At 37.5% G+C, this 20801-nt stretch overlaps 1 protein-coding gene across 4 annotated transcripts in view; it reads left to right on the forward strand.

Moving 5' to 3' along the window:
• PAK5 (p21 (RAC1) activated kinase 5) overlaps nt 1–20801 on the forward strand; it is a 293777-nt gene that overhangs the window by 109391 nt on the left and 163585 nt on the right. For all 4 annotated transcript variants that reach the window (XM_032142712.2, XM_032142713.2, XM_032142714.2 and 1 more), the window contains one exon: nt 12817–12966. The gene's annotated coding sequence lies outside the window, so the exon portion shown is untranslated. The remainder of the gene's footprint in view (nt 1–12816; nt 12967–20801) is intronic.

Raw genomic sequence — 20801 nt, forward strand, 5'->3', positions numbered from 1 at the left:
TAATGTCCCCAAAATTCCTCTACTTGCAAAGTACTTTAGTTACAAATGAGCCAATTTCCATTAACATACTTCCTCTGCACTGCAAAGTATCTGCTTTAGAACAGGCATATTTTAAAACTAAAATAAAACCCCAACTAGTTGGTGTCAGCTTTTGTCTTGCTAGTATAATTTCTATCAACATGTTTTAGAAATTTTATTAATCTGTTATATTTGAAATGGCATTGTTTTCCTCTCTGGTTATTGCTATTCCAAAGATCCTTTAACCATTACAGTAAATCACAGAGTTCCTCTAGACTCGAATGCCCAATACAGGAGCCACTAACCACATGTGGCTATTGGGAACTTGAAATGTGGCTACTCCAAATTGAGATGTGCTGAAAGTATAAAACACATACTGGATTTTAAAGACTTATTATGAAAAAAATGAATGAAAATGTCTTACTGATACATGTTGAAATGGTGACATTTTGGTTATATTTTGTTAAGTAAAATGCATTATTAAAATTAAACTCACCTCTTTATTTTTCCTTTTAATGCAGCTACTGGAAAATTTAAAATTATATTTGTGACTCACATTTGATTATAATGTGATTATAAAATTGTTCTATTACTTTTGACATTTTATATTCACTTCAGACCTTCTATATTATTATGTTTTATGGTTCACATTATATTTCTATTAGACAGTGATACTTTAGAGCTTGTTTCTTCACCAAGGGGATATGCTCAACCAAAATGTGTTGGTGAATGAAGCCCCCAGTCCTTACATACATCAAGCCTTGTCAAGATAATATCCACTCAAGCTTTCTCCCACTATGTCAGTGTTCACTGGACCTCACTGACGTTTCTTGCTGAATATGGCAGCACAGGAATTTTCTCTTATGTAACCTTTGGATTTGCTTTTGGGAAACGTTTCCTGTTAACCATTGGTAAATGTGAATCCCAGTCATTTTTCATTAGATGAGGCTGAGTCCTTATATAATAGATCAAGGGTTAGCACAGCAAACCAGCATACAAGAATTTGAAATCAGCTATCAGAGCTTAGTGAAACAGAAAATCACTCACTTGAGCTAACAGTGGCTGCTTGTGTCTGCAATTTAGTGTGTGTATGTGTATGCCTTCAATCCACAGGAGTCAGCATGACATGTAAGAACACACCCATATCATCACAGCTTCTCCAGATTGTTGTCAAGAGCTTTTTACCTTTTACAAAAAGTCTTCAGAGCCTGAGACACTCGTAAGCGTGCACATATTCTTGCTTTTTTGGTAAAGATTTGTAATGCAGAAGAAATGATAAATACCTAAATTGAAAGCAAGGGCTTGACATTCTTGAGTTTCTTATGTAACTGAGATAATTGTTTAAAAGCAGAAGGTTCCATAGAAGTGTACTTTTTAAAAATTTATCTGAAAACATGCCAGTATAGTAGCACCAATAAATTGAAACATCCTCTTGTCATGGTAATTTTATTGATGAAAGCTGGCATTTAGTTTAAAAATAGTAAATATAAAAACATCAATTTGAATTGTACTACTTTTTGTTAGAGATATAAACTGTTAATAGCTCTTAAGTATTATAATTTATAGGTTGTCACTTCTAATATATTTTAATACACACTTCTTATATATTTAATAAAAATAATCTTAAATATTTTAAAATCTGCTATCATATAAATAACTAATTATTTTACATGTCTATTTTTATGACTGTTTTTAAGAGAACATGATTTAGCATTTATTTGAATAATTCTAATTCTCTCTTTTTTTTTTTTGAGACAATTCTCTCTCTCTCTCTTTTTTTTTTTTTTTTTTTCCTCTGTTGCCCAGGCTGGAGTGCAGTGTCGTGGTCACAGCTCACTGCAAACTCCACCTCCCAAGTTCAAGCAGTCCTCCCACCTCAGCCACCAGAGTAGCTGGGACTACAGGCACACACCACCACACCTGGCTAGTGGTATTTTTGTATTTCTTGTAGAAACAGAGCTTTGCCATGTTGGGCATGAGTACAAGAATATGTAAAAAAAAAAAAACAAAACACACACACAGCAAATCTACCACAGGTTTCTTCTATCTTTGAGCTCCACCTGCAGTGGGGATAGATATATGAGTTTTTTCTCATTTCATGGTCCAAGAGGACTGCTGAAACTCCAGCCATCACATCAATTTTCTAGGCAAGAATCAGTAGAAGCAGGGAAGGTCAAATAGGGCTCATTCAGCCTGCCGTCTCATTCTAATGAGCTTTCCCTAAAGTCTCACTAAAACACTTGTGCTTGCATTCCATTGACCACCTGTGGGTACAAGAGATACTGAGAAATATGGTCTTTTATATAATACCTCGTGCCTATATAAAATCAGGATTCTGATGCTATGGAAGTGGATATTGAGACAATAACCAGCAGTATCATACACATTAATCAAAGGTACTAACTTTCAGTTTGCTCTGATTGTTGGCCAGCATTATCAGACATCCTAACTTTTCAAAAGAAACTATGAACAGAAGTTTTATGTGAAATCTCCTGTATTTTAAATGTTAGCATCTCATTCAAATAAATTTTAAATTTTTATTATGAATTTTTTTTTTTTTTTTTTTTGAGATGGAGTTTCGCTCTGTCGCCCAGGCTGGAGTGCAGTGGCACGATCTTGGCTCACTGCAAGCTCCGTCCCCCGGGTTCACACCATTCTCCTGCCTCAGCCTCCCAAGTGGCTGGGACTACAGGTGCCCACCACCACGGCCAGTTAATTTTTTTGTATTTTTATGAAATAATTTTAGGCCTACAGAGAACTTGCAAAAAAATGGTATAAATATTTCCATATGTTCTTCATCCCTAATGTTAACATTTTGTGTAACCATATTACAATTACCCAAAATTGGAATTTTAAATTGGCACAATACTATAAATGAAGAATTGGCATTATTTTATAGTGAGCCAGATAGGAACTATTTTAGGTGTCTGTCACTACGACTTAATTCCGCTATTGTAGTGAGAAATTAGTCATAGACAATGCATAAACAAATGAAGGTATATGTTTTCCAATAAAACTTTATTTACAAAAAAGAAACAGATCTAGGAAGGATTTGGCCATGGGCTATAGTTTGCCAACTCCTGCTGTAAACTAAACTTATAGACCTTATTTGATTTCATCAGTTTTCTCATTAACATCCTTTCTCTGTTCAATCCAAGATCCAAAATGTATTTAGTTATGAAACATACAATTAACTCGTTTAAAATGAACAACTTAGTGACATTTAGTACATTCAAAAAGTCGTGCAACTACCACCTCTATCTAATTCCAAAACATTTCCATTGCTCCAAAATAAACCCCTGTACACGTTAAGCAGTTACTCCTCATTTTCCTGTTGCCAAGTCTCTGGTAACCACAAATCTGCTGTCTGTGTCTATGGATCTACCTATTCTGGATAGTTCATATAAGTACACTCATAAAATACGTGTCTTTTTGTGCCTGCCTTCTTTCCCCTGACATGTTTTTGAGGTTCATCCACACTAGCGTGTATGAGTACTTTATTCTTTTTTCTGTTGAATAACATCTGACTGATTGGATATACTACATGTTATTTATCCAATCACCTCTTGATGGTCATTTGAGTTGTTCCCACCTTTTGGCTGTTATCAATAGTATCATTATGAACATTCCTATACTACATTTCTGTTCAGAGCCTGTTTTCAGTTTTTTGGGGTATATACCTGGGAGTGGAATTGCTATTATCACAGTGGCAACATAATTTTTTAATGTGTAAAATAAAATACCTACGATTATTTTTAAAAGGCAATAATGTTGATACAGAGCTATCAAAACATTAAATAAAATAAATGTGTGTTATGGTGATATATATTTCTTGATTTTGCAGTATAAGAAGATCTAATGGCAAGTCTACTAACTGCCGTGCATTCAAAGTATACATGATATTTCCAGGCATCTGCAACACTTGTAATATGAAAGGGTTTGTGTTTTTTTGGTCATAGCTCCTTCCAGTATTACTGGGATTTATTGGCTGTTAAAGACTAATAAAAATAAAAATAACTTTTTTTCTATCCAAATTCGTGGAACCCTTGAAGTCTATCTAATTGAGCCCAGGGACAGTTATGACCCCCAGTTAAGAATCCCTGTTTTAAAGAAGGAGAGTGATGATGAAAAACTCACTTCCTAGTAGCACATTTATCTCTGTCTAACTCTCTCACCACTCTTCTCCCATCTCATCTTTTGTCTTAGGAAATCTAAACTCAGCAGAATCAGCTTGGACAGGTGCAGATTCATTGAAGTGAAGGTTAGTGAATTCACACACTCCAAAGACACTACGATGGAGTTTTAAACTGTTATCTTTTACCATTTTAGGTGCCAGATTAAATTTAAGTTAATTTCCATATAACTTAAACACAGGAATTAAAATAGCTTTTCTAAACCTAATGTTGTGTAGTACTTTAGAGTATCTAAAGTTCTCACACATACATCATTGTATTTAATCCTCTGAAAATTGTGTAAGTAGGTGTTGTAGAGTAAGTACATGCTGTTATTACCTTGGTTTTAGGATGAGGAAGCCCAGGGACAAAACAGTGTAGCCAATTAAGTTTAAAAGGCAAACACAATGGGCTAGAACCTGGGTCATCTAGTTAATACAAGCTTTAAGTGCTTTTTCTATTGGAGCAGAAAATCAATATATCTAAACATAATTGTTTACTTGGCTTTTCAGTGTAAAGAAGAGTTACTCCAAAAATAAAAGCCAACACGTTATAAATTGCTCTCTAAATGGGGAAAAAGGGAGCAGTAATGTGATAATATTATAGTTCACAGTCCTAGAAAGCTCAATTCTTCTATTGTCTCAAGGGAGATGTCTCAAAGAGGCCAGAAACTCAAACCAGATATTTTCCTGTAGGAAAAGGTGAAGATGTTTTCAAAAACTGAGTTTTATTATTACCTGAAAAGAAAAATAAAATAGTGCTCAATCTGTATTTGGAGAAATCCCAAAACAATATAGTTCTGTATGCTCTGAGAACTTTCTCTAGAGAGGATTTCCTGCATTCGACAAATGCATAAATAATTTCTGCCCAAATGCAGTCCCGTATGTCACAGTTTTCTTGTTTTGAATGAAAGAAAATCCATTAGTGAGTGGGTTAGGTTTTCTACGCACCAAAAGTTACTTATTCAATTTTTTAGAGTTTCTATTATGTTGCTTTCTCCTCTGGACACAGAACATACCTTATTCCAACAGTGAAGGAAAAGAAAAAATGCTGAGCTCTGGCTATAAATATTTTATCATATATAGAGACAAAGATCACAGAGGGGCAGATGAGTAGCAGGAAACAAATGTGATGTTGCCTTCAAATCCTCAGAGGAGGTTTATATTAAACTGTCTCTGCCAGCTTGTTTTCTGCCTGGCTTTTACACTGTCAAACCTGGTAATGGAACCCTTTTGTGTACTTGGAGTTCACCTACTGGATGAGGAATGCAGCATCTAACTGGAAGTGTTAAAATTATCCGTGTTATAAAGTATACACAAAGAAAAATTGGCAGTGATGAAGACATATTTCTAAGAAAGATGATCCATATTTATTTTTTTTTGGAAAGGTTCTATCCTAGTAAAGACAATAGGTTAAAAAATATGTTGTGTGTTGAGTTTTCTCAATTCAGTTTATTCTTTTTCTCCTGTTACTCTAATGTCTCAGAGTTGTTGGAAGGTTTTAATCCAATGGGATCTAGCATCTTTCATGATTTCGCAACCCATTGGAATTTATTTGGCTAGAACTCAATATTAATGAGGACAAGGTCTTGAGCCCATTCTCCATGAGGGGAGGAAAAGTGCTATTTTCCTGACATAATGGCACAGACCACGTATCAAACCTACTACTCACAAAATTGCATCTCTGGGTACAAGGAAAAGTGGATGAAAGGGTGAATAATACAACTGTTCTAAATTACAGATCTGATGGAACCCTTCCTGTCTCTAAGTTACCTTGAAATGTATTTGCATAAGGAGCTGCCATCCTTGAATGTGAGGAGGGGAAAAAAGCATGCAGAGACTGTTTATACTAGTAGAGCTGATAGCAAATCTTCCTTCCGTTTTATATACAATAGAATTTTAGAGTTTAAAATGTTTAAAGTTTAAATTTTAGAGTTTTTAAACTCTAAAATTCTATGGTATATAAAACAGAAGAAGGCTCATTAACTCTGAGATATGAATATATTATTGATACTGGTCACTTACCAATGTGCCTAATAGTATACTCATATCTCAGAGTCAGGTGCCATTTGTAATGCAGTTGTTATGTGTATTGAATGCATATCGTGAATGAGTATCTGATTTCCAACATCCCCAATATAGGAGTAAAATGTCCAGTGAATCTATGTAAATAGAGTACAAAATGGCGGCCGGGCGCTGTGGCTCACACCTGTAATGCCAGCACTTTGGGAGGCCGCGGCGGGTGTATCACTTGAGGTCAGGAGTTTGAGACCAGCCTCGCCAACTTGGTGGAACCCTGTCTCTACTAAAAATACAAAAATTAGCCAGGTGTGGTGGCGGGCACCTGTAATCCCAGCCACTCGGGAGGCTGAGGTAGGAGAATCACTTGAACCTGGGAGGCGGAGGTTGCAATGAGCCAAGATGGTGCCACGGCACTCCAGCCTGGGCAACAGAGTGAGACTTGGTCCCTGGTCTCAAAAACAAAACAAAACAAAACAAGAAAACAGAACAAAATGGCATAAACGTATGTGAAAACTTAGTTATGCTTAGCTAGGACATTTAGGATTGTGTGTTTGCTTGTTTGTTTCTTTTTAAATTATTTGCAGATACCAGGTCACTGATTTTTGGCTTGAAGAGCTAAATTTGGTGACTAAAATGCTGCTTGGAATGGTTTTGTATTTGGTAAAAAATGCGTGCTAATTTTTTTACTAATCATTATTGGCCAGGTACTCTGCATAGGCCATTTTATAGAAAATGGTATTCATCTCCATCTTTCAGATGAGTAAATAATCTCAGGGAATAATAAATTGCCTCAAATCGTGCAGCTAGTAAAAGGTGGAGTCAGTCTGTGGATACAAAGCCAACTCCTTCCTCTTGAAGGTTGGAAATGCAAATTCTAAATTTAATTGACAGCTGTACCTTTTGTTAAAATATGCATTATCAACATGTTCAGAATGGAATAGCCGTTATCTGAACATAGGCTACTAAACATTCAGCATTCAGATTTCTTTCTTTCTTTTTTTTTTTTTTGAGATAAGTTCTGGCTTTGTCACCCAGGCTGGAATACAGTGGCGTGATCTCAGCTCACTGCAACCTCTACCTCCCAGGCTCAAGCCATCCCCATACCCCAGCCTTCCAAGTAGCTGGGACTACAGGTCTGCACCACCACGCCCGGCTCATTTTTGTACTTTTTGTGGAGACGGGGTTTCGCCATGTTGCTCAGGCTGGTCTCAAACTCATGAGCTCAAGTGATCAGCTTGCCTCTGCCTTCCAAAATGCTAGGATTACAGGGTGAGCCACCACACCCGGCCCCCAGATTGCTTTTTATAAGTCAGTAATGGTAATATGACTTTAGCAGGGATATGTGGGTAAAGTCTTCTTAATGGCATGTTGTAAGAGAAAGAAATATGAGAGGAGAGATTTAGTGATGATTTGAGAAGGTCTTAAAGTAGTTTTATGATATCTAATATTTACTTGATTAATTTGGCTATTTGTAGCATAAATAGAAAATTAAAAGTAGTACAAATCCTTAGAAAATAAACTCAAAATGGTTAATTATATAGAAAATGTAATACAGTGATGCTAACAAAATACAGAAATTTACAAAATGCATTTGGTTTTATTTTTCTGGATCAAAGTATTACTTCTATCAAATATATTGAATTATCTTATTATTATGCAGTAGACCCACACGATTATATCAATTTTAAAATTGCATTCCATGACAAGGTGACTTATCTGCTGATACTCTAAACTATTTGAATAGGGTATCAAAAGATGCAGAAAAGAAATTATGTCTACTTATATTTTAGCCTATTTTGAACTAATTTAAAAGCAGCTGTCAGAACCGTCCTTCTAGAATTTATTGTTGCCTGTGTCAGGCATTGCTTTTTACTAAGTCCTAGTGATCCTAGCAATAATAGTTTAAAACATAGAGCATGCTTTTGAGAAGATTTTCTTTTTTAGCTACTGCATGTTCTTTCTTTGATTTTTATTTATATATATGTACATATATTTTATTGTACTTTAAGTTCTAGGGTACATGTGCACAATGTGCAGGTTTGTTACATATGGATACATGTGCCATGTTGGTGTGCTGCACCCATTAACTCATCATTTACATTAGGTATATCTCCTAATGCTATCCCTCCCCCCTCCCCCGACCCCACAACAGGCCCTGGTGTATGATGCTTCCCTTCTTGTGTCCAAGTGTTCTCATTGTTCAATTTCCACCTATGAGTGAGAACATGCGGTGTTTGGTTTTTTGTCCTTGCGATAGTTTGCTGAGAATGATGGTTTCCATCTTCATCCATGTCCCTACAAAGGACATGAACTCATCCTTTTTTATGGCTGCATAGTATTCCATGGTGTATATGTGCCACATTTTCTTAATCCTGTCTATCATTGCTGGACATTTGGGTTGGTTCCAAGTCTTTGCTATTGTGAATAGTGCCTCAATAAACATACGTGTGCATGTGTCTTTATAGCAGCATGATTTATAATCCTTTGGGTATATACCCAGTAATGGGATGGCTGGGTCAAATGGTATTTCTAGTTCTAGATCCCTGAGGAATCGCCACACTGACTTCCACAATGGTTGAACTAGTTTACAGTCCCACCAACAGTGTAAAAGTGTTCCTATTTCTCCACATCCTCTCTAGCACCTGTTGTTTCCTGACTTTTTAATGATTGCCATTCTAACTGGTGTGAAATGGTATCTCATTATGGTTTTGATTTGCATTTCTCTGATGGCCAGTGATGATGAGCATTTTTCCGTGTGTCTGCTGGCTGCATAAATGTCTTCTTTTGAGAAGTGTCTTCATATCCTTTACCCACTTGTTGATGGGGTTGTTTGTTTTTTTCTTGTAAATTTGTTTGAGTTCATTGTAGATTCTGGATATTAGCCCTTTGTCAGATGAGTAGATTGCAAAATTTTTCTCCCATTCTGTAGGTTGCCTGTTCACTCTGTTGGTAGTTTCTTTTGCTGTGCAGAAGCTCTTTAGTTTAATTAGATCCCATTTGTCAATTTTGGCTTTCGTTGCCATTGCTTTTGGTGTTTTAGACATGAAGTCCTTGCCCATGCCTATGTCCTGAATGGTAATGCCTAGGTTTTCTTCTAGGGTTTTTATAGTTTTAGGTCTAACATTTAAGTATTTTATCCATCTTGAATTAATTTTTGTATAAGGTGTAAGGAAGGGATCCAGTTGCAGCTTTCTACATATGGCTAGCCGGTTTTCCCAGCACCATGTATTAAATAGAGAATTCTTTCCCCATTTCTTGTTTTTGTCAGGTTTGTCAAAGATCAGATGGTTGTAGATGTGTGGTGTTGTTTCTGAGGGTTCTGTTCTGTTCCATTGGTCTATATCTGTTTTGGTACCAATACCATGCTGTTTTGGTTACTATAGGCTTGTAGTAGAAGATAATTTTAGCAACAAATTACTTTCTATGAAGTACAAGTCAATCAATGTTAAAAGTAACCATTTTAAAATATTGAGAAGTAAACTTAATTGGAAAATCTTCACAACACCTTTAAAACATAAATTCATATTCTAAGGGGGTCTTAAACATTTTTCAAATGCACTGGAAAATAGCCATGTAAAGTGTGATCTCTCCATTGTACCTCTCACAGAGTACTTGCATTTTTACAGAAAATACGAGGGACTAAGTATGGACCTTTTGTACCTGCAATTAACTGGTGCAAATAATGAAATAAAAGCTGGTATTTCTTATTCTTTTCCAAGGAGAAAAATGGAACAATTTTCTAGGAATTTAGGTTGACCTATAATGGACAAGGCAAACTATTAACCTACAATTATTTTCAGGGAAATTTTCTTTGAACTTGTCTGAAAATTGGAGGAGCAATAATTAATATCATGCAGAAGAAAATACCTGGGCTCTGGGATTTCATTTTTTATAGATATGTCATAATTGTACCTATTTTGGGAATACATGTGATGTTTTGATACAGGTATACAATGCAAAAATAAAGTCAAGGTAATTGAGATATCCATCACCTCAAACATTTACCATTTCTTTGTGTTGGGAACATTACAATTCTTCTCTTCTAGTTATTTTGAAATATACAGTAAATTACTATTAACTGTAATTTTCCTACGGCACTCCCAAATATTAGAACTTATTCCTTCTATCTAACTGTATTTTTATACTCATTAATCAACTTCTCTTCATTTCTCTTGCTCCCCACTTTCCTTTCCAGTCTCTGGAAACCATAATTCTACCATCTATCTCCATGAGGTCTACATTTTTTTTAGCTCCCATGTGTGAGTGAGAACATTTTCTTTGCCTGGCTTGTTTCACTTAACATAATAACCTGCAGTTCCATCCATATTGCTGCTAATGACAGAAATCAATTTCTTTTTGTGACTGAATAGTATTTGATTGTATACATATACCACATTTTCTTTATCCATTCTTTCAGTGATGGAAACTTAGGTTGATTCCATATCTTGGCTATTATGAATAGCACTGAAATAAACATGGATGTGGAGATATCTATTCAATACATTGATTTCCTTTCTTTTGATATTTACTCAGCAGTAGAATTGCTGGATTGTATGGTAGTTCTATTTTTAGTTTTCTGAGAAACCTCCATGCTGTTTTCCATAATGACGGTATTACTTTACATTCTCACCAACAGCATACAAGTATTTCCCTCTCTCTGCATCCTTGCCAGCATTTGTTATTTTTTTTTCTTTTTGATAATAGCCATTCTAACTGGAGTGTGATAATATCTCATTGTGGTTTGATTTGCATTTCCCTGATAATTAGTGATGTTGAGCATTTTTTCAAACATCTGTTGGACATTTGTATGTCTTCTTTTGAGAAAGGTCTGTTTGGGTCTTTCATCCATTTTTAATTGGATTATTATTTGCTATTGAGTTGTTTGAGTTTCTAATATATCCTGGTTATTAACCTCTTGTCAGATGGATAGTTTGCAAATATTTTCTCTCATACTGTAGATTGCCTCTTCACTTTGTTGATTGTTTCCTTTGCTGTTCAGAAGTTTTTTAGCTTGATGTAATCCCATTTGTCTACTTTTGTTTTTGTTGCATATTCTTTTGAGGTCTTACCCCAAAAATCTTTGCCTAGACCAATGTCTTGTAATGTTTTCTCAATGTTTTCTTCTAGTAGTTTCATAGTTTAGGTTTTACATTTAAGTCTTTAATCAATTTTAAGTTCATTTTTGCATATAGTGAGAGAGAAGGGTCTAGTTTCATTCTTCTGTATATGTATATCAGGTTTTCCTAGCATCGTTTATTAAACAGACTGTCCTTTCCTCAATGGATGTTCTTGGAGCCTTTGGCAAAATTAGTTGCCTGTAAGTGCATAGATTTATTTCCGTGACCTTTATTCTGTTCTATTCATCGGCATGTCTGTTTTCATGCTAGTAACATGTTGGTTTGGTTACTATAGCTTTGTAGTATAATCTGAAATCAAGTACTTTAATGCCTCCAGTTTTATTCTTTCTGCTCAGGATTGCTTTAGTTATTTGGAGTCTTTTGTGTTTCTGCATGAATTTTAGGATTCCTTTTTCTATTTCTGCAAAGAATGTTATTAATATTTTGATAGGATTGCTGGAATTTGTCTTTTTAATAGGACAGCAGAGAATATAAGAAATAATATTTGCTTTCAGTTCCTGGGTCTTTCATGAAGAATATAAAATCTGTATGTAGTCCTTTTCTACCATATCTATAATATTTATTAGTTACTCATTTAAATGGCAAGGGTATGTTGAACTACAAACAAGGTTGGGAATTTGTATAATCTGCATATAACTGTGATTCATCCAATATGTATATAGCTGATTCTCATTAATTGTGATTTCATATTTACAGATTCACCTTCTCATATCTTTTACATCTTTGTGCTTAATGTTGGTGTTTCCATGGTTTAGAATGGCCCCATAATGTAGGGCTGACATGCTGTCACATGTTCCTAAGCACAGTAGGCTGTCACGCGTCTTATGGAGAAAACACGTGTGTTAGAAAATCTTTGTTGAGGCATAAGCTACAGTGCTGTTGATTGTGAGTTCCACCTTAATAAATCAACAATATGTATAAACAGTGACACACATAAAACAAAGTTATGTATTGATTATGTGACAAAAATATTGGAGTCAGAGACTTGCAGAAACCTAACCCTCTATTTCTCCTAGGAACAATGCTTCAGTATTTGCTAATTTAGTGTTTGTGGTGACTTCATAAATCATAACTACTGCAAATATCAAGAATTGACTGTATTGAAAATGTATAATTACCAGGTAGTGGACTAGGCCCCAGAGATTCAGGGACCAAAGGCACAGCTCCTGGCCCCACAAGGTTCACCATCTATTGGAGAGATGGATTTGTAATAGAATAATTATTCACAGTGGAGAAAATGCTGTGGTACAGATGCAGCCAAGGTACTAAGAGGAGTCTAATCCTACCTGAGGTGTCCCGGTAATAATATACAGATCCGTAGCTGCATGCCTGAGAAAATGATAGAAACAGTAAAAAGGAATGCACTGCATGTGGGAGAATGTAAAGCAAATGTGGCTATATGTTTATTTTTAAGCACAGCATAATGTTAGTGGGGTTCTGAGTCATTTTGGTACTGTATTGTTACAGAAATACACTGTGGTGAAATGCTTCCACCTCTTGCTAAAATGAACACTGAGAAAAAATGAAGAAGACTGACAAGCACCAACGAAAAGTTGCAGAATAGAAATAGCCACACTCCTCTGGAGTCTTTAATTCATCCACAGCCATCATATAAAGGTAGGGAAATAAATTACCTTATGGTTTTGTCCTTCTAAAATGCGTTTTAAATTAAACAATACTAAAAACACAGAAACATGCATGTATTGATTCAACAGTATTCTCTGGGTGACTGCTGTAGGCCTGCAAACTGTTGTAGGCGCTGGAAACTAAAAGGGCAAGCTTATGGCCTTACAGAAGCTGTCATTCCAGTGGAAAGGGTAAGTAAATAAATGAAAAGGAAACTGACAACTATTGATAATGTTTATGAACATGATAAGCAGGTTAACGAGATAAGGGATGAGGGACTACTTTAGTTTGAGTGTCAGAGCAGAACACTTAGAGAGTTGGAGCTGAGAACTGAGTGATAGAAAAAATCCAGCCGACTAGGGTTTGAAGATCATACCGTCCGTATGTCACAAACCAGGATCCATGTGGATATATTCAAGGTTTGGAAACCAGGCCAGTATCACTTTAAGAGAGGGGCTTTGAAGAAGCAGGATGTAGGAGATGAAGCTGGAGAGCTCTTTAGATGTGGGAAAGTGTCTTCATTTTATTTTAATAAAGATGGAAGTTATTGGAGAATCATTAGGAGGTGAATGAAAGAATTTATATTTTTTAAAGGCCATTCTTCTTTATTATAGCCAACTAGTATGTATGGAGGTCTCAGGAGCTGAAAACAGGGTGCTCTTACCCACGTGAAAGATACTGCTGACTTGGCTTAGGGATGTGGCATTGGAGATGGATAAATTTGAAAGATATTTGGGCATAGATGACCACCCAAGCTCTTATGAAGCTCCAAATATATTTCCAATTTCCATATGCAGGCTATACTGTCTATTTGCATTTTAATACACAATAGTCAGATTGTAATTTATTCTACTATTTCAAAGAACTGCTTATGATGTGTATGTCTGTGGCCTGCTTCTGAAACTTAGAGGGTGTTGATGTCAAATTGTGAAAATAAAGAAAATTCTGCCCAAAATCTCATATTCTAGGTGGGTTATCTTGTAACACTCAGAGACTTGAGCATTCCAGATGTGTTTGTAGCTCTTCTCCTGCTTCCTGGATGGCTCCTGACTTCTAAGAACATTGTTGCTCAAGCCACTGAGAGACAGCCCGTGGGAAGGGTGTCCTTCTAGATGAGAAATAAGAGATTTTTAAGGACTAGTGGCTTAAGTCAGTCAAGCATAACTTCAAGACTAAAACTTTTATACTGGGTTATTCATAGATGGAATGTTGAAGGGAAAATTAAAATCCAATTTCAAATTGCTGCTTTAAAAAGATGAGAATATATGGATTCAAGCAACGGTTACCAGAGAAACTTATACTCTGTGCAGTGAGGGTTTCACATCTTGTATTATGTAACCATTGTGCAATGTCCATAGGGGAGGGAAGGGAGGAAAAGAAATGTATGCAATGACCTTGTAGGTCCAAATTTGCAAGAAGCCAACCGCTACTGTTGGAGGGCGGACAACCCTAAAGTCTGTGCTCAGAAGAGTTATTCATGATAGCTCAACTGAATGGTATTTTAAGATCTCAGCAAAGTGCAGCTTGCTTTCCAATATTCATAACTGTCTGAAATGGTTCTAAACTTGTATGGTGTAAGAATTCTTCCTTCCTCCACCCCAGATCCTTCTGTAAAGCTTTTGGTCGTTAGAAAACAGACCCAGTGCAGCAATTATACAGAGCTGGATAATTAAAAAGTCTCATGAGACTCTACAAGTTCACAGGAGAGCCAAGGCTCAAGCTTACTGAGGGATATTTTGTACCACACAGCTCAGGTAGCTAAAAGCAAGCTTCTACTTCAGGTAGAAGTAAACAGGTGCAAACCATCAATCAGTACAATTTTGATAAACAGCATAGACAAGCTGGTACAGAATGCTGGTGGGGTTTTAGACTTTTCACAGCACCTTATAAATCACTAGCTACTACATTTCACCTCTGACTTGGCCAAAATCAATACGATGTTTCCAGGTGCCCATCAGCATAAGCAAAGAGCTACCTCCGGTGCACAAGTTAACCCTTTCCTCATATACTTAGAGAATTGAGCCAGGATGAAAACAAAGAAGACCTAAAGATGACATACCCCATTCTGTGATTAGTCTTGTCATCCACTGGACTAGATAAAACTCTTTGATTAGCTAGAGAGATCATTAAAAGGCTAGGCCTTTCAAATGGAAGTCAAAGTTCCTTAAGAAATTATTGGATTCTGAAGCAACAAGACTAACATAAACTGGAAAGAGTAATGGTGCCTTAGGTTGATTTCTCCAGAAGCAGAGAGTGAAACAAAAAAAATGGAGTGGTGTTTATTCAGAGGTGATGCCAGCATACATTTGTAGGGTAGTGTGGATGTGAGGCAGAGAAAGAAGGAAGACAGAAAAGGTGCCTTATCATTTCTGTGATCAAGAGGGGTACAATCACATTAGGTAACTTTGGGATACAGCATAGAACATAACTTGGATTTATCCCAACCAAGGGCATGGAAATTAGGGTATTTAGCTATCTTCTCCCATCTATCTCGACTAAGGGCTGCTCCCTTAGGTGGAGGTGTGGAGTATCAACTCCCTGGTATTTGTAACGTGCCATACATGTAGACCAAGAAAACTCCAGCAGCCAGAGGAAGCCCTCAGGCAGAGTCCCAGATATTTGCTTTTGAAAGCCACCATCAGGTCAACTTGCACAATGATGATAACTGCCAATGATATGAGGATAGAGCACCTACAGTTTCTGCTACAAGAAGTGACAACAAAGATGATGGTGATGATCATGATCATATGAATAGAGCTATCATTTATTGAGCAACTAGAAGCCAAGTCCTATATTAAATGCTTTACATGCATTTTATCATTTAATTCTTATCTGTTGGATATCCATTCTGTGTCAGGTGAGAGATATTTATACATGATTTTGTATATATAATCACCACAATCTTGTAGAATGTATATTGTTCCAGTCTAATTTAGAGATGACCACACAAGACTCATCAAGGTTAACCAAGTTATCTGAAGTAACGTAGGAAATACAGTTGGGATTCAAACCCGGGTTTGTCTGCCTCCAAAAGAGTCCCTTGGCTTAGGCAACATTGTAATTCTTAATTAACTAATTAATCATTGACATTTTTCTGACACTCATCTATTAAAAAGTCAGCAGGCACTATATAGATTCTGAGATACAAAACAAAAATTGCTCCTGTTCCCAAGGAGTTCTATGTTTATGGAAGAGAAAGACCAAAAAAACTGTAGTGTTATAAGGGCTATACTAGAAGTATGTTGTAGCTATTGAACAGGATCAGTAAAGAGAGTATCACTTGCTGCTATATAACAAATAGCCCCATAACTCAGTGACTTAAAATAATAAGCATGTGTTATTGATCATGAGCCTGTGGGTGAGTTGGGGACCTCTACTGATTTGGACTCAGCTTGGCTGATCTTAGCTAGGTTTGCTCTGTAGTCTGCTGACAGTTTCGCTGGGGCTGAATAGTCTCAGATGCTTCACTCCCATGTCTGGTGATTGACTGGATGTGGCTAGGGCAACTCACTTCTCCAGCAGGCTAGCCAAGACTTATTTATGGCAACTGAGCCATGTGGATCACTCATTCAAGAGAATAAGTGTAAGTATGCAAGGCTGCTCAAGACCTGGCCTCAGAACAATCACTTCTACAACATATAGACCAGTGAAATTCACAGACCAGCTCAGATTTAAGGGATGTGTAAATAGACTGTACCTCCTGGTTAGAGGAATTCAAAGTCACATTGCAAAAGACATTGATAAAGGAAGGGGAAGAACTAGATTGCAAACAATCTACCAGGAAGAAAACATCTGAATGAAAGATTACAGAGTAAGTAGGTATTCCCTCGCCAAATAAGATTGGAAGAGAATTTAAAGCAAGAAGGGGCTGGGCACCATGGCTCATGCCTATAGTCCTAGCACTTTAAGAGACTGAGGTAGAAGGATCACTTGGGCCCAGAAGTTTGAGACCAGCCTGAGCAAATAGACCCTATCTCTACAAAAAATAAAATAAATTAACTGAGCATGGTGGCACTGCCTGTGATCCCAGCTGCTTTGGAGGCTGAGGTGGGAGGATCACTTGAGCCTGGGAAGTAGGCTGTGATCATACCACTGCACTCCAGGCTAGACAACAGAGCAAGACCCTATCTCAAAAGAAAGAAAAAAATGAAAGAACAGAACAGAAAAGAAAATAAAGCAGGATAGTATGTATTTAAAGACACAGGAATATAGTGTTCCATAATGCTGTCAGGTTACTTGGGAATGGTGAGGGAGAGAGAGGAGGATTAAAGACAAGAAATCTGTAAAATGTACCAGAATTCAGGAAAATAAAAGTTAATTTGCAGACAGAATAATATGTTTATGAAAAAGTGATAGGCAAATGGGAAGATGAACAAAGTTCAATGGATTAATGTATGGTTGATTGGACAGTCTGATGTGGTAATAGGGTTACCAAAATTGACAAGATTATCTCTTAGAAAAAAATTTGTAGGTTGGGCTTGGTGACTGACATCTGTAATCCCAGCACTTCAGGAGGCTGAAGCAGGTGGATCGCTTGAGCTCAAGAGTTTGAGATCAGCCTGGGCAACAAGGCAAAACCCCATCTCTACAAAACAAACAACAACAGAAAAAAAAAAATTAGCCGGGAATGGTGGCATGCACCTGTGGTTCCAGCTACTGGGGAGGCTGAGGTGGGAGGATCACTTGAGCCGGGGAGGCAGAGGTTTCAGTGAGCCAAGATTGCACCACTGCACTCCAGCCTGTGAGACAGAGCAACACACCCTGTCTTAAAAAAAAAAAAAAGGGTTTGTAGAATGTGTATTTATTTCAACAAGAAAGGAGGGAGGAAATACCTTTGTAAGTGATTGAAGAAAACAATGTGGTTGAAAGCAGACCTGAAGGAAATAACTTCTCAGCATTTGAATGTGTTTGTGGCTTCAGGGAGCTATTGTGATGATGCAGATTGCATGATAGAAACTCTTTCTATGGGACAACTTTTATAAGCATGCTAAGCACAGTGAGTAGGTTTTTGTGAAAACGAATGAAGAGTTTGACTTATGGTCACAAGCAAATTCCGAGGCTCTAGATTCTCACAAGGCCAAGTCTCTGTGAAGACTGTTGATGTTAGAGATATATTTATATAGAGATTTGTGCATGTGTGTGTTTCCACTGCAGTATGTATGTGAGATGGTAATTTTCAATTCATGGATTTCTCCACTCTGCGACTGAGTTGTGTAAATTGAATAGCAGCTCTATTCTACAGTTTTCCAAAGCCACTTTCATTGTACTCCTGGGTCTGTGTTGCAAGTGTGGAGCTCGCCCAAGTCACCAGGTGCAGCAGATTTTACTGTGAAGCTTAACAGCCTAACATTAGCATCTCAAGCTCCTCGGAGGCAGAATGGAAACTTTTGTAGTTCATTTTCACAGCTAAGTAATACTACATTGTGTTAATATATTACAATCTATTTATCTGTTCTTTTATAAATTGATATTTCTGTTGTTTCCATTATCTGCTATTATGAAAAATGGTTCTATGATCATTTTTTATATCTCTCCTGGTGCCTGTGCAAGAGTGTTTCAGGGAAGTATATGTAGAAGTGGATTCCTAAGATATAAGATGTATAGGTAACCAACCATCTTGGTTTGCCTAGAACTGCGGAGTGTTCCAGGATGCAAGATTTTTGGTGCTAAAACCAGGACAGTCTCGATCAAAATGGTGTAAGTGGTCACCTTGAATACACACACGATCAATTTTACAACATAATACATATTAACCTCTTTCCCACAGAACTGGTAGCAATTTACACTCCCAACAAGTGGTATATGACTATTCCCTTTGAACACCGTTCTCTTCATGCCTGGTGTTCTTGATATCTTAATTTTTGCCAATCAATTGAGTGTGAAATGGAATCTTGCTGTAATTTGATTTTCCCTCGTTACTAATGAGGTTCGGCATCTTTTCATGTTTAGTTTTCCCTTTGTGTGTTCTCTTCTGTGAAATGCGTTCCGTATCTTTCATCTTTTTTTCTGTTTTTTTTTTTTTGTTTTATTAGGCACATCTAATTTATCTCTTCAGATTTTCTTGATTTTTCCAGTACTTAGGTTAGGGTCTCTCAACAGCAGCAGTGATGGCATTTTGGACTGGATCATTCTCATGGGATACTGTCCTGTGCCTTGCAGCACATTTAGCAGCACGCTTAGCCTTTACCCACTAGGTGCCAATAGCACCCCCAAGTATTGAAAATAAAAAATGCCTGTAAACATAAAACTACCTCTTGCCAAATGTTTCCCTAGGGGACAAGATTGTACCTGGTTGACAACATCTTGCTCCTCTGGGAAAGAGAAGGTAGGAAGGCAGGTAGATTTCGTTTCCGTTTCTCTCTCTGATGAACTCTCTCTCAAGGCCTGTGCAGCATGTCTCTGTCCAGCATGTTTAGAGGTGTCGCGTGTCACATAGCAAATGCTTTGCTGGACCACTGGCTCTATTTCTTCATGGTAATGCAGTGGTCACAGCAGTAACATCTTACTTTGTCTTGCTGCTCACCCTTCCCTGCTTCATTTTCTGTCTCTTATCTTTCCCACCTTTGGATTTCATATTCCAATTAAAACCTCAGCGCTTAGTGCATGTCTCAGGTTCAGTGTCCTAGGGAAACTGAACTAAAACAAGTAGTTGCAGACAAGTTACCCTACGGATAGGATTTTGGAATTTGATTACTGACCTGTCTGAAAGCAATAGGGATCATATATTTAGTGGTAAATTGGGATAAAAATAAACCCTGGCAGGCAGCAGCATTACAATTACTTAAGCTCTCATCTGCAGTAAATTGGGAAATGGCTTAAGTGGAAGGTCAGGTATTAGGAGACCTAGTAGCTGCAACACAAAGTGGCTATTAGAGCACTGATAATTATGCAGATTGTGAAGTAGACGGCTACTTTTGACCTGCAGAAAGAAAATGTTAAGCTGAGGATGGTTCATTGCCAACTTAAGGCATGCTCTGAAAGCCAGAGGACATCTATGGCTACTTTAAAGGAGACTAATCTCTGGTCACTGCAGGGCAGACTGTGATGTAACACAGGCCCAGGATCTGACTATAAGGCTGGTAGGGCTGCCAAGGAGACAGGATACACAGCTTTGTAAAATCTCCTATTTCAAACTCAGGGCCATGATCGGAATAAGGAGACGTGGGATGAGTTCATTTGGATGGATGAGCTTGAGGACCTTAAACCTCTAAGTTCCCTTAAACCACCCTGGAAGACAGGAGTCATCCTTCTTTTTCTGACAGAGAAGAACAGCTTTCCTCGCCCAACAGTTATGTAGGAATCTCACCTGAAGCAGGTGCCTTATGAGATAATTCTTGCATGCCTTAAGATCTTTCTCTGCCACTGCTCATTGCCTCCATGCTGATAACTAGAGTGTAGACTCAGCAGAGAAGTATCAGCCCTCTCCAGCGGGAAATAGCCTATCCACTGAACAATTGAAGTACCTTGAAACCCACCTGGGAGTGGACCTTGAGTGTATTAGAGTGGAGGGGGGGATATATGTTGTGCTGAACTCCTATTGACTTCATAGGGGATGGCACCAGGTTCAAGAGGCAGAAGAAGAGACCCAGAGCCAGAAAACAAGACTTGGGGGTCTCATGAAGGTCTTACATACAGGGGAGAGAGTGCAGTGGTGGTGAGCTGGACAGGAGAACCACAACCACTTGCAAAAAGTGTGCAGTTTATATAACATTTTTCACTTAGCACCCTCCCCTAATAACCTCCACCTGGCAACCTTTTAACCCAAAACACAGGGCCTCAATCCCCTGTACAGCCCACATTTCACAGGACAGGATGGGGCCCAGATG

The sequence above is a fragment of the Hylobates moloch genome, unplaced genomic scaffold (assembly GCF_009828535.3).
Source record: "Hylobates moloch isolate HMO894 unplaced genomic scaffold, HMol_V3 SCAFFOLD_21, whole genome shotgun sequence".
In the NCBI taxonomy this organism is placed as follows: Eukaryota; Metazoa; Chordata; class Mammalia; order Primates; family Hylobatidae; genus Hylobates; species Hylobates moloch.